Consider the following 13,567-nt stretch of genomic DNA (forward strand, 5'->3'; position numbering starts at 1 on the left):
ATTTTTAATTTTCGAAATTTTCAAGTCTTCAATTTTTCGATTTGCAGTGTTTGGCTTCGGTTATTTATTTTCTTTATTGTTTCAATTTTATTGTTTTTCAACGTTGTATTTTATTGTTTTTCCTTTTTTTCCATGTGAAATTTATCAGCTTAGATTTTTCAATTTTTCATCTGCAGTTTTTCGGTTTTCAATTCATCATTTTTTCACTTTTTCGATTGACAATTTTTCAACTTTTCATTTCTCTTTGATTCTTCAATGTTACTTGCATGTTGAGATTTCATTTTTAAATTTTTCGGTTTTTCGATTTTCCAAATTTCGGATGTTCCAATTTTTTCTAATTGCAGTTTTACGAGTTTTGAATTTTTAATTTTTGATTTTTTGGATTTATCAGTTTTTCATTTCTTCAATTTTTCGATTTGCAATTTTTAAATTTTTTATTTTTTTGTTTCTTCAATCTTAGATTTTGCAGTTTTTTGATTTAAAATTTCTCGAACTTTCAGTTTTTAGTTTTTCGATTGTTTTTCATTTCTTCCAATTTTCGATTTGCAGTTTTTGGTTTCGGTTTTTAGTTTCTATATTTTTATTATTTTTCGATTTTTCGGGGTTCCGATTTTATAATATTTTTTTGTTTTTTTTTTATTTATATCATAAAAATTTTCGTTCTACAATTTTTCGATCTGCAATTTGTCAATTTTTGAATTTTTTATTCTTCATTTTCTACATTTTAAATTGCAACTCTCAGATTTCATTTTAAAATTTTTCAGTTTTTTCCATTCTTAGTTTCTGTAATTTTTCAATTTGCAGTTTCACGAGTTTCCAATTTTTAATTTTCCAATTTCCAATTTTCCAAATTTTAATGTCTTCAATTTTTCGGTTTGCAGTGTTAGGTTTTTAGGCTTTTCAGTTTCATGATTTTTCAGTTTTTCGTTTTTTCAACTTTTGATTGGCAATTTGTCATTTTTTCATTTTAAATATCTGATTTTTTTACTTTTTAATTGTATGATTTCAGAATTCTTACATTTTTCAATTACCGGATTTTAACTTTTTTGATTTATTCGACTTTTCAATTTTTCGATGTGTGATTTTTCAATTTTTTAATTGGTCAATACTTATTTTCTTCAAATTTTCGATTTACAATTTTTCGTTTGGGTTTTTTGTTTTCTTTATTTTTACTATTTATCAATTTTTCAGATCCAGTATTTTCATTTCTTTTTTATTTGTCCATTTTACGTGCAATTCTTTCAGTTTTCAATTATTGGATTGTAAAACTTTTTTATTCATTCGATTATTCAATTTTTCGATTTCTAATTTTTTAATTTCTTGATATTTAATTTTTCAGTTTTTCGATTTTTTTATGTTTACAGTTTTTTTGCTTTACAATTTTGACGATTTTACAATTTTTGGGTTTTTCAATTTTTCGAGTCGATTCGTTTTTTCTGCTTTCCAGTTTTTTGATTCATTAATTTTTTTTTTCATTGTTAAGGTTCTCAATTTCTCGTTTTTCAGTTCTTTGGTTTACAGTTTTTTTAAATGACCACTGTTTTGATTTTGCAGTTTTTCGATTTTTCAACTTTTCGAATAAAAGGAAATGGAAAAATTGGAAAATTATAAAATTGAAAAATCTAAACTGAAAAAACGAAAAAATGTAAAATGAAAACTTTGAAAATTTAAAAAACTGGAAATTGAGAATTTGGAACATCGAAAAATTAAATTTGAGAAGCTTAAATATCGAAAAAACGAAATATGTATTGTAAAATCGATATACTGAAAGTTAAAGAAATCAAAAAACGGGATAATTGAAAATCCAAAAATTGCAAAATTGAAAAATTTGAAAATTAGAAAATCGGGGAATTGAAAAATCGGAGATTGAAAAATTTAACAAACGGAAAATTGAGAAGCTGAAAAATCGAAAAATGAAAAATTTCAATCACTGCCGGCCTCACTTCGTCGATAAATCCAACCGTTTTTCCAGAATCGTCCATTGAAATATTGAAATTTTTAGAAATTTCAAAAAATTCGAATTTCGGACCGAATATTTCAAAAATATTCTGCTACCATAAGCACGCTATATTTTTGGAATCAGCGGGTCGATATCTACATCCCCGAATTTTTCCGGAATCTTTTGACAGCTTTTTGAGAAATAAAAATTTCGGCTATATATGTATGTATAAGCAAAAATCGACCCCTTTTTGACCGTTTTCGAAATTTAAGTAAAAGTCGATTTAGGGCCGCGGAAGTCACTTTCGACCTCATTTCTTCGACAACTACAACCGTTTTTCTAGAATTGCCAATTGAAATATCGGAATTTTTAAAAAATGTCACTTTTTCAATACCACAAATATTAATGTTTTGACCGTACCGTTCGAAAATTACCTAAAAACATTTTTTTGTAGATTTCCACTTATAGAAGTTAGTTTCGGCTTCATTTGTTCTAAAATTCCAACAATTTTTCCAAATTAAAAAATCTGAAAGAAAAATTTAAAGTTTTTAAAAAATTACAATCTACTTTAACTTAAAAATTGTAGACGATCCATGATTTATGTAGACACACCAGTGCTCCCGTTTTGAATAAATCTCCCTTTTAAAAAGTGCAAAATTTTCTAAAACACGATCCCTTACATATCCTCCCCCGCGTAATTAATCACCCAAACCCATCTCGACCCATCCCCGTATTTTTGCAACTCCAAATATAATCACTACAAACGACGACCTTCCCCCATAATGAAATGTAAATAGATTTCGGAACCGAACGCTAACAAAGTGTAAATCTTACAGGAATTAGCAACCGTCACGTTACACACTCCGCCAAAATTAATATTTTTACACAAAACACGAGCAGCGCCTAATTCTTTGTCGGCTCCGGATAATCCCCCGATCCGGTCCTGTACTCCTCCGTATAATTGCGTCGAAATTCCGTCGAGCTTTCAGCGAATTTAAAATTTAATTTAATGATGGGGTTTCCGACGGGTCTCGCCCTAATGAGGGTGTTGAAATGAAAAGGATTGCATCACCACTGCTGAATTTACTCTTATTCATTTAGTTCTAATTTTAAAATAGACCCGGATTAAGTACACCGGACTCTGGACCGATCATCGGAAATGTTGATAAGGGTGAAAGGATGAGCGAGTTTTGCAAACAAACGAAAAAGGATTATTTTCAACAGGGGAGGCTCGGCGCAGTTGCCACGACGACAAGGCACACAAAGTAACAACACTCTTTGCTAAATATACATTTTACGAATGTTGTGTACCTGGAGGTGGATACGAGGGTGATTTCTTGGAGAGGCGGTACTAAATTTTTTTAATTTTTATTGTCCCGGCGCCTCCACCAATTTTATCGACCAAGATAAAATTAATAAAAAATCGATCTTAGTCAGAAATCTGAACTAATTTTAAATTTTTCTGTGGGTCTGTTTTCAATGTTAAGCCATTCACGTTGAGATTCAGCCTGAAATAGTGTGAGCACTTCTTTCCAAGTTGTTTATTTGCATATTTCCGTTGTCCTGCCGCCATTCCCAAATTGTCGTCCGGACCATTCCGTCGGCAATTTTCCGGTCGTGCGAATCTCGAAAAAGTCCGTCCTGTCGAGCCCAAAGCTGCTAATTGGCCGTTTGTTACAAATCATATAGTTGATTGAGTGCGAACGGGTTCGCCGGTAGTCATTTAACCTTCCGAGATTTTATTGGGGGAACTCATCTGCTTTTACGTCTGTCGTTGTTTATTTAGGGCAGAATAGATTATCCGGATTGTTCACGTGGGTGGCTCCTAAAATGGCTTAAAAAATTACTTTGGCAAGTGGAGATTCGATTTAATATCGTAAATAGACGTTTCTATTCGTTCGAGATTGTTGTTTCATTTTATTGGGTCATATTTTTCTTAAGAAATTGAATTTATTGTTGTGTAAGCTGGCACAAAGTATTGAACGGGGAACGATTTTTATATCACACACGAAGAGGATGGCTTTAATGTTTTACGTTAAATGAGATTCTCCTCTTCTTTTATTTGTCAATTAGGAGAAATAAATGATTCAGCTGTGGATAAATGCACGGCTGCAGCGAACGGTTTCGACGCTTTCGGGGATTTGTTTGGGCTGTAAAATTTTAAGGCTTTTAGGTAATGGGAAAAGTTGGATACCGCATTTGCAAACCGGAAAACTAACAGGTATTGTTAATTTTTTGTCAAATTTCCTACTAACACGGTAATAAAGTTTGGTCTTGTGCGGCAGACACTTTTATCAATCTTGAACGCCGGAAAGTTACAAAGGTGCAAGTTCAGTAGTTGGTAAATTCTGATTCTTTGACACTTTGAAAGCTTTTTAATGTTTATATTGAATTTTGTCGCAAAGAGTACTTTTTGTTGCTGTGTATCTGGAAGTTGGTCTAGACAAAACAAGTGTTACTTTTAATTTTTATCGACTAGAAATACTACTATATGAGATATATTTCAGTTGTCTGTTGTGATTAGAACAAGATTTTAGCACGTAACTGAAAATATATCTGGCTGAAATAACATTGTGGTCGATTTTTCACAAAAAACATGTAAAAACCAAACTACACAAATATTTTAATCTTTAATTAATGGAGCGAAAAGCAAATAAATTCACAACAAATAATAAATTTATGAAAAGTAATAAAAAGCACTGAAGCGAGGTGAACTCAACACAAATAACTGCCGGAGTGATTTACAGTAAAAACTACTTTAAAATCGAACAACTAAACTGGACAGAATATTAAAAAATTAAAAATTTAATTCGTGCGAGAACTTCAACTGTTAAATAATATACGACTTACGAACTAAATATTTATATCCATGACGGGTCGATCAGAATGTTTATAAATAAGTAATTATTATGAACGTTTTGATTATAAACACACTAATTTATTGAGACTGTGCAAAAAAACAATTTTAATTATCTTCCAGTGTTGTTGTTCTCACAAGCTGTTATAGGACGCTGGATAACCGAAATTTAATATTCCTGTATTCCCGAAATTGAAAATATGACCAGATGTGTAAACAACATATTCAGAGTTGTAAACATTTTAATTAAAATTTATTTAACAATGAAATGTTACATCAATTATTAAAAACTACGGTTTTATTTGAAATTTTAATGAAACATTAGTATGTGTTTAAACATTTGTGATCGTTGTGCAATGTGGCTTTAAATAACGGAGAAAAAAAATTGTTGTACCCCGGCGCCTCCAACATTTTACACAAACATTTTCAAGTTAACTAAATCGCTTTAAATAGGAGGAAGTTTTTTAAAAGTCACAGTCTGTGCTTATTTTGACGGTATGTCCGCAAATTACCGTGCATGAATGTGAATTAAATCGGTTCAGAAAGTGGTCTGCACAGTTTTATGCAAAATTTAAAACAAACGGTTTTTTATTCTTTAAAAAATAAAACACCTTCAAATTTTTTTAAAACTAAAACATTAAGGCCCCTGGGATTCTTAAATTCTTTTAAAACTGAAACGCCAAACGCCTTTCAAGATGCTTAAATTTATTCTAAGATAAAACTACAGGGATCCGCGTTATCCTTGAATTCTTTAAAAAATAAAACATCAGAGGCCGCAGATATTCTTTAATTTTTTTTAAAGTCAAACACTAGAGGCTTTTAGGATATTTAAATTCTTTTAAAAATAAAACTACAAATGATCCCCGAGAATCTTCGATTCTTTCTGAAATAAAACACCCAAGGATTTCGACATTCTTAAATTTTTCAAAAATAAAACTTCGAGAATTCCAAAGATTGTTTAAAATTTCTTCAAAAACAAAATACTAGAGGTTTCTAAGATTCTTAAATTCTTTTAAAAATGAAACACCAAAGGTCCTCTGATGTTGTTTAAATTCTTTTGAAAATAAAATTTAAAAAATGAAACAAAAAAGTAAAATACCAGAGGACTCTGAGATTCTTAAATGCTTTCAAAAATAAACCACGAAGTCTCTGAAATTCTTCAAGAGATATTTCAAAAACAAAACACTAAGGTTCTCTGAGGTTTTTTAAAATTTAAGTATTTAAAAATGAAATACCAGGAGGACAGAAGGTTCTTAATTTTTTCAAAAATAAAGCACCCAGAACCCCTCAAATTCCTTAAAATATTTCTAAATATAAAACACCAAAGATCTCCCGAGAATAGTAGAAAAACAAAACGGGGGGGTGGGGGGGGGGCTCCCGAAATTATTGCAAAAATAGCACAAATTTTTCCAAATTTAAATTCTTAAAAATGGAAACGCCAAAGATACTCTTTATTAAATTCTTTTAAAGTTAAAACAACGAAGGCTTACGAGATTCTCAAATTCTTTTAAAATTTTAGATCAGGAGCCCCAGAGATTCTTTCTTAAAAGAAACATCAAAGACCCCCGGAGATTCTTTCAAAGTTAAAACAAAAAAGGGCCCCGAGTTTCTTAATTCTTTGAAAAATAAAACATCAGAAATCTCAGAGTCTTTTTTTTTTAAGTCAAACACTAGAGGTCCCTAAGATTCTTAAATTATTTTAAAATTGAAACACCAAAGATATCCTAAAAGAATATTAAATTCTTTCAGTGATAAAACATCTAAGGGCTTCGAGATTCTTAAATTTTTCAAAAATGTGACTTCAGGAAACCCAAAGATTTTTAAAAATTTCTTCAAGAACAAAATATATTTATTTTTTTTTAATTGAAACACCAAAGGTTCCCCAACATTTTTAAAATTTTTTTGAAAATAAGATCCTTCTTGAAACATTTTTCAAAAATAAGAACCAGGGATACTTGAGATTCTTAAATTCTTTTAAAGACAAAATACCAAACGACTCTGAGATACTTAAATTCTTTCAAGAATGAAACATCCGACTCCCTGAAATTCTTAAAAAAAAACGAAAACAAAACACTAGGGGCCCCTGAGATTCTTTAAAATTTATTCAGTTACAAAACACTAGGATTCTTAATTTTTGTGAAAAATGAAACACCAGGGACCTTTAAGATTTCTTTTTCTTTCAAAAATAAAACACCCAGGCCCCCTGAAATTCTTTAAAATATTTCTAAAAGTAAAACATTCTTTGAAAAATAAAACAGCAGGAGCTCCTGATATTTTTTCAAATGTTTTCAAAAACAAAATAGTCAGTGTCCCCGAAATTATTTCAAATTTAAATTCTAAAAAAAAATATCAAAGATACCCTGACATTATTAAATTCTTTTAAAAATAAAAAATCGAGAGCCCAGGAAATTCTGAAATACTTTCAAAAATAAAAAAGTCCTAGAGAGTCAAATTTCATTAAAAATAAAACATTACGAGCTTCTGATATTTTTTCAATTTTTTTAAATAAAATGTCAGGAATCCTTAAGATTTTAAATAATTCTTTCAAAGATATTCACCGAGATTCTTAATTTCATGCAAAATACTAATTTGGATTAGATAGGTCTAGAAAGTGTTATGAATTATTGAACATTTTCTCAGTATTCTAAAACTGTAAAAGTTAGTTGAATCGGTCAGAAGGTGCTTATTATTGAAGACAAAATGTTTTATTGGAGATTCGGACCTTTATCTAAGTTTTCGTGCTATTTATGGTATTCATTTAAAATCTTTCAAAAATAAACACCAAGAGTCCTCGACATTCTTTACATTTTTTCAAAGATAAAACCTCAAACGATCCCAAACGTTTTGATTCTTTCAAAAATAAAGCATCAGGGGTGCCTGAGATTCTTTCAATTTTTTTTAAAACTTAAAAATCAAGAGCTCCTTGGATTCTTAAATTCTTTTAAAATTAAAACACCAAATGTCTTTAAAGATGCTTAAATTCTTTCAAAGTTAAAACAACAGGGGCCCTGAAATTCTTAAATTCTTTAAAAATAAGTCGCTACAAGTCACAGAGATTCTTAAAACGTTCAAAAAATAAAACACTAGATCCCTCAAGAATCTTAAATTGTTTCAAAAATGAAACATTAGGTGTCCCAGAAATTCTTTAAAATTTCTCAAAAAGAAAAAATTTAAACATCAAAGGTCTCCCTAGAATCTTTAAATTCTTTGGAAAACAAAATTTTTCAAAAATGGAACATTAGGGACTCCTGACATTTTTAAAAAGATTTTCAAATTCTTAAATTGCTGCAAAGATAAAATAGCCAAGGTGTCCAAGATTCTTAAATTCTTCCAAAAATAAAACACCGGTCGATAAAAAGTTTTCAAAGAGAAAACACTAGGAGTCCTTGAGATTTTTTTAAATTTATTCAAAAATAAAACACCCAGAACACCTGAGATTCTTTAAGATATTTCTAAAAATAAAACATCAGGAGTCCCACATTTTCTTTAAAAGTTCTTAAAAAATAAGACAACAGGAACCACTGACATTTTTTAAATTCTATTAAAATGGAAACACCAAAGAGACCTGGAGATTCTCAATTCTTTGAAAAATAAAACATCAGAAATCTCAGAGAGCCTTATTTTTTTTTTAATCAAACACTAAAGATCCCTAAGACTCTTAAATTATTTTAAAATGGAAACACCAAAGATTCCCCAAAAGAATATTAATTTTTTTCAGTGATAAAACACCTAAGGGCTTCGGGATTCTTAAATTTTTCAAAAATAAATCTTCAGGGAACCCAAAGATTCTTAAAAATTTCTTCATAAACAAAATACTAGAGACCTCTAAGATTCTTATTTTTTTTTTTATTGACACACCGAAGGTTCCCCCAACATTTTTTAAATTCTTTTGAAAATAAAATTTTCGAAAATGAAACACTAAGGACCCCTTAGATTCTTTAAACATTTTTCAAAGATAAGAATTAGGGATGCTTGAGATTCTTAAATTTTTTTAAAGATAAAAGGACTCCGAGAATTTTCAATTCTTTCGAGAATAAAACACCGTGTACATTTAATTCCAAAAAAAAACACTAGGAGTCCCGAGATTCTTCAAAAATAAAACACCAGGGAGCTTGAGATTCTTATTCTTTTTTTTCGAAAAGGGAGCTGTAGAGACTTCTCAGATTCTTATATTCTCTTAAAATTGAAACCCCATACGTCCTTCACGATGTTTGAATTCTTTCAAAGATAAAACAACAGGGGGCCTCGGGGCTCTAGAATTCTTAGAAAAAACCACATAAGACGTCCCAGAGATTTAAAAAAAAAAAAAATAATGAAACTTAGATTATTGAGATTTTTAAATCCTTTCAAAGATAAAATACCAAAGGACTCTGAGATTCTTAAATTCTTTCAAAAATAAAACATCGAGCTCCCTGAAAATCATAACAAAACAAAAGAAAACATTAGGGTCCCCTGAGATTCGTAAAATTTATTCAAATGCAAAACACTAGGAGAACCCGAAATCCTTAATTTTTTTCGAAAATGAAACATCAGGCACCCATGAAAGTTTTTTTTTTAAACCTTGAAATTCTGTAAAATGCTTCTAAAAATAAAACACCACAGGTCCCCAAAATTCTTTGAAAAATAAAACACCAGGAGCTCCCGAGATTTTTTTAAATTTTTTCAAAAACAAAATAGCAAGAGCTTCCGAAATACTTTCAAATTTAATTCTTTAAAAATGAAAACATCCTCGATTCTTCGATATTATTAATTTTTTTGAGAGATAACCCATAAAAATTTTAAATATTTTTAGAAATAAAAGAGGCCCTAAAGAGTCTCGAATTTCATAAAAAATAAAACACTAGGAGCTCCTGATATTCTTTCAAATTTTTTCTTAGTAACTCTTACAAAGATATTCTACGAGATTCTGCATTTCATGCAAATAATCTAGATTAGATCGGTCCAGAAAGTATGAATTTTTGAACATTTTGTCACTATTCCAAAACTATTAACAGAGGTCTATCGTATGGAAATATTTAGTCGGGATTACAAAACTGTGTTTATTTTAGCAATATATCTTCTGATAATGGAGACCAAAAATCTGCTTAGTGTTGAGAGACATGTTCAAATTAAGTAAAAAGGATTTTAGCCCGGCGCCTCCACCAATTTCGGCCAAAATTTAAAACAACCGAACTTCGTTTAAAAACGAAGAAAAAAGAAAAGAAATTTTATAACCTCATCTTCAGTGTATCGGTATTTTCTCTAGAATCACAAAATTGAAATATGTCTTGAACGACCTTCCGCTTTAATTTTTGGAAAATATTAAAATTATCCCTATCGTTTCAAAAATGGGTCCACTCGACTGGAAATTTTCACGGAATATGTGGTTATTTCTGCGATATGCCTTCATATGGGCTTCAAATAATGGAGAAAAATGTTCTTACACAACGACGCCTACAGCCTTTTCTCACAAAATTTAAATCTGAGTTAAAGCGATCGATAAAGTCGTTTTCCTAATGAGATTTTTTGTCACGATCATACATATATTTACAATGGGGCGATAGAGTATCTTCTTAGCATCAAGACTTTGTACTCATCTAAGCAATATATGTTTTAATAACGGAAAAAAACGATTAAAATGAATCAAAATCGAAAAATGGATGGGATAAGGCTGATGGGAAAGATTTTCAGAATCACGAATAAGTATTATTTTAGTTAGAAATAAAGTTGTTTGGATAACCTTGAAACAAATTAATTTTTGTTACCATTCAAATTACAAAAACATATTTCCATCCCGCTACCCCGTCAATAACTAGAAAACATTATATTCGCCGTCGCTCCAGCTAACTTAATCACACCTATGACAATCCCTAATCACCTTGGCGCGACAGCACTTTTGTATTGTAAACCGGCATTGTAATCAGGCGTTAAACAAACCTTTATCTGCAGACAATCGTCCTGTTTTTCAATTGATACCACACATTCGCTCAGCTTCGAGCGAGTGCCGGAAACAATAGACCGGATTTACCTGAAATCGCTAGATGTGCCAGTATTGAAAAGAGCAAGCTTAAGCTTGTTACCCGAAATATGGCCGACTACAATCGAGCGCAGCTACAACTACACATTTTGTTAATTAACAGAGAAGCGAAGAAACTATTTCGTGCACAGAGTCGAGCAACAAAAGCCCGACCGAAAGCGACGTTTTTTCCCCGTTTGTTTGGCCGTCTGGTGCGAAACTGCATTAGCGGTAATTAAACAGTCTGTGTGAAGTTAGCGACGTTGTTCCGACGTCGACCTGAGGATAATCGCGAATTTGGGGCCGTGACGGTTTCGTTAATCTGTCGGTTTTACATTCGCACGCAATAAAGCATCGCTGTCTGCCCTCCGATGCGACAATATGTTCGAAATTGTTTTATTTTCGGGGATGAAACTGTAAAAGAAAGTTTTGCGGGATACCAAGTGGAAAATTGGATTCAAGTTTTTGTGTGGGCCGAGTAAACACGGGACATCACGACTTTGTTCGAGCCGTAGCGCGCATATTGCTTTTCTCCCATCCGGATAAGATTTTCTTCTGATCTTTTTTATACCATCCTATTACTGTTCATATCGTACTTTGCATATATGGAAAAGAGAAACGAACTTCGGTAATAAGCTTTTCTTTGATTCGCTCACTTGCAGTAAAAATAGATAGGTTTGGGCCGGAGCCAATATGCAAACATCGCCGCATAAATCGAGATGCATTCTCTCAAAAAACGAGAAGGGGAGGCCGCCCCCGGAAGCCGATGCTTCGAACTACCGAAAGCTCACGTTCACGTAACGCAGTTAGAAAACTCTTACTTTTGATTAGAAACAGTTCTATATTAGATTTACAATGCTTTAACTTTGATATAAATTTAGTTGAAAACTCGGCTGATGGAACACTTTTGTTATTCTTTTACCCGGCTGCCTCCCCCCGAGGAAGTAAAGAATGTTCTTGGCAACTCACTTTAGCGGCGTTTCGTCTTTTACTTTTTTCCGAAATATATTAAATCGAAGAGATATTGCATTCAAAATAGCTTTTAACCGTAAAATTACACAAAGGAAACGTTTTCGACGGGACGCTCTTTGTTCTGCAAATTTACTGGGTACACAGGGATAACACTCCAAAAATTGACCTCCCAGCATGCGAGAAACGAGCTCCGGCACACGGAAAAATTCCAAATCGCCTCGTCGCAGAGAAACAAAAAGCTTCAACCACATTGTATGCTCGGGCCATCAATTTTCATCTTACGTACATTGTTTTCGCCGTATGTTGATCTACACGCTATTTATGCAGGCGTTATATGGTCGACAAGCGTCCTGGAAGTCGTAATACCTCAAAATTGTTCATGTATTATTCATCGCGGGTTAATTATCACACCTAACCGAACGTACACTGGCGTGTTAGGCTCGAATCCCGGTTGAAACTCACTTACCATATGAGGGACTAATTAATTTCCCTCCGATATATCGGGCTTTGTTGTTTTACTTATACTTAGGAATTTGATATGGTAATTAATTTGTTATGTACCGGCGACACGCTCCCGCATACCATTTTCATAAATCTTAATAAATCGCTGAAGACCCAATAGAGCGGAAGTTCATGCGATGTACGCATAACCGACGAATCCCCCGTCGAACTACTCTTTAATTTTTCAAGTTTATCAAGGTAAGCGCTGTGTTTAGGGCTTAACGACGCCAAAACACGGAAATTCCGCGCGAAAAACGCCGCCAACAAACCGCAACAAATTCTCAACAAATCACAACAAATCGCAACAAATTCGCAATTTCTCCGAAAAATTAATACGTCGCCTCGGGCCCTCACTCTATTAACTCCCCCGCAAATATTGACGCATGCAAGCGCGCTTCCCGCTACAAGAACCTCCCCAACATGTATTAATTAAACAAAATTAAACAAAGTCACAGATCAATACCCCACTCCGAATCGATTCATTCTTGTGCGTCCGTTGACTTTCGACGCAAATTTCGACTAGTACCGGTGTAACAGGGCTTCCGGTGTGCGTTTAATGAGAAATCGATTCGATTCTCCACTGCGACCCAATATTTTATAAATAAAACATAATGCGAGGCAAATTAACCGGAAAGAATTTAATTAAGAGCTGGTTGGTAGCTGCTAATTTATTGAATTGATTGTGTCAGTGTCTCGTTTGATATTTCGGTGGGAGTTGCTCGAAATTGCGCAACGTGGCTTCAAAGTGGCCGGGATTGTGGAGTTGTTTTGAAGTTTCAGGTTGCGGGCTTTGGTCTGGACAAAATCAAATTTCGATAAAGTGAAAATTACACCGGCTAGGCTGGACCACTGAGAATGGAAATTCGAAATAGGAAACCGGCCACTTTTTGCACACGGAGTAGAGGGCTGAATGTGATCAAACGCATTAGAGGCCGCAATTCTAGCCATTTTCGACGGTCAAGGCAATGGAACATTGTTATACAATAAAACAGACAACGATCCAGGTCCAATCGATGAGGCTCTAGTGGCCCTCTTGTTGTTTTCAACAGTGGGGCCGTGAGGCCACGCGACTTCGGGTGAATTCTCACAACAGTGTTTTTAAATATACCGTTTATCTAAAGTTATCTTAAACACTTTTTGCCTCCTCAATCACTGTTACCGGGACGGAGAAATTTTGCTGAAGCAATTTATAATCTTGCTTCAATAACCTATAATTTTTGAGCTCATTACGGGGCGCTCGTGTGACGAGCATGTGACGTCTAGGTGATGAGTTTTCGGGTGTTCGATCACGGGGGCGACGTTG

The sequence above is a fragment of the Zophobas morio genome, unplaced genomic scaffold (genome assembly GCF_036711695.1).
Source record: "Zophobas morio isolate AGI-343-1 ecotype UQ-CSIRO unplaced genomic scaffold, CSIRO_AGI_Zmor_V1 ptg000002l, whole genome shotgun sequence".
In the NCBI taxonomy this organism is placed as follows: Eukaryota; Metazoa; Arthropoda; class Insecta; order Coleoptera; family Tenebrionidae; genus Zophobas; species Zophobas morio.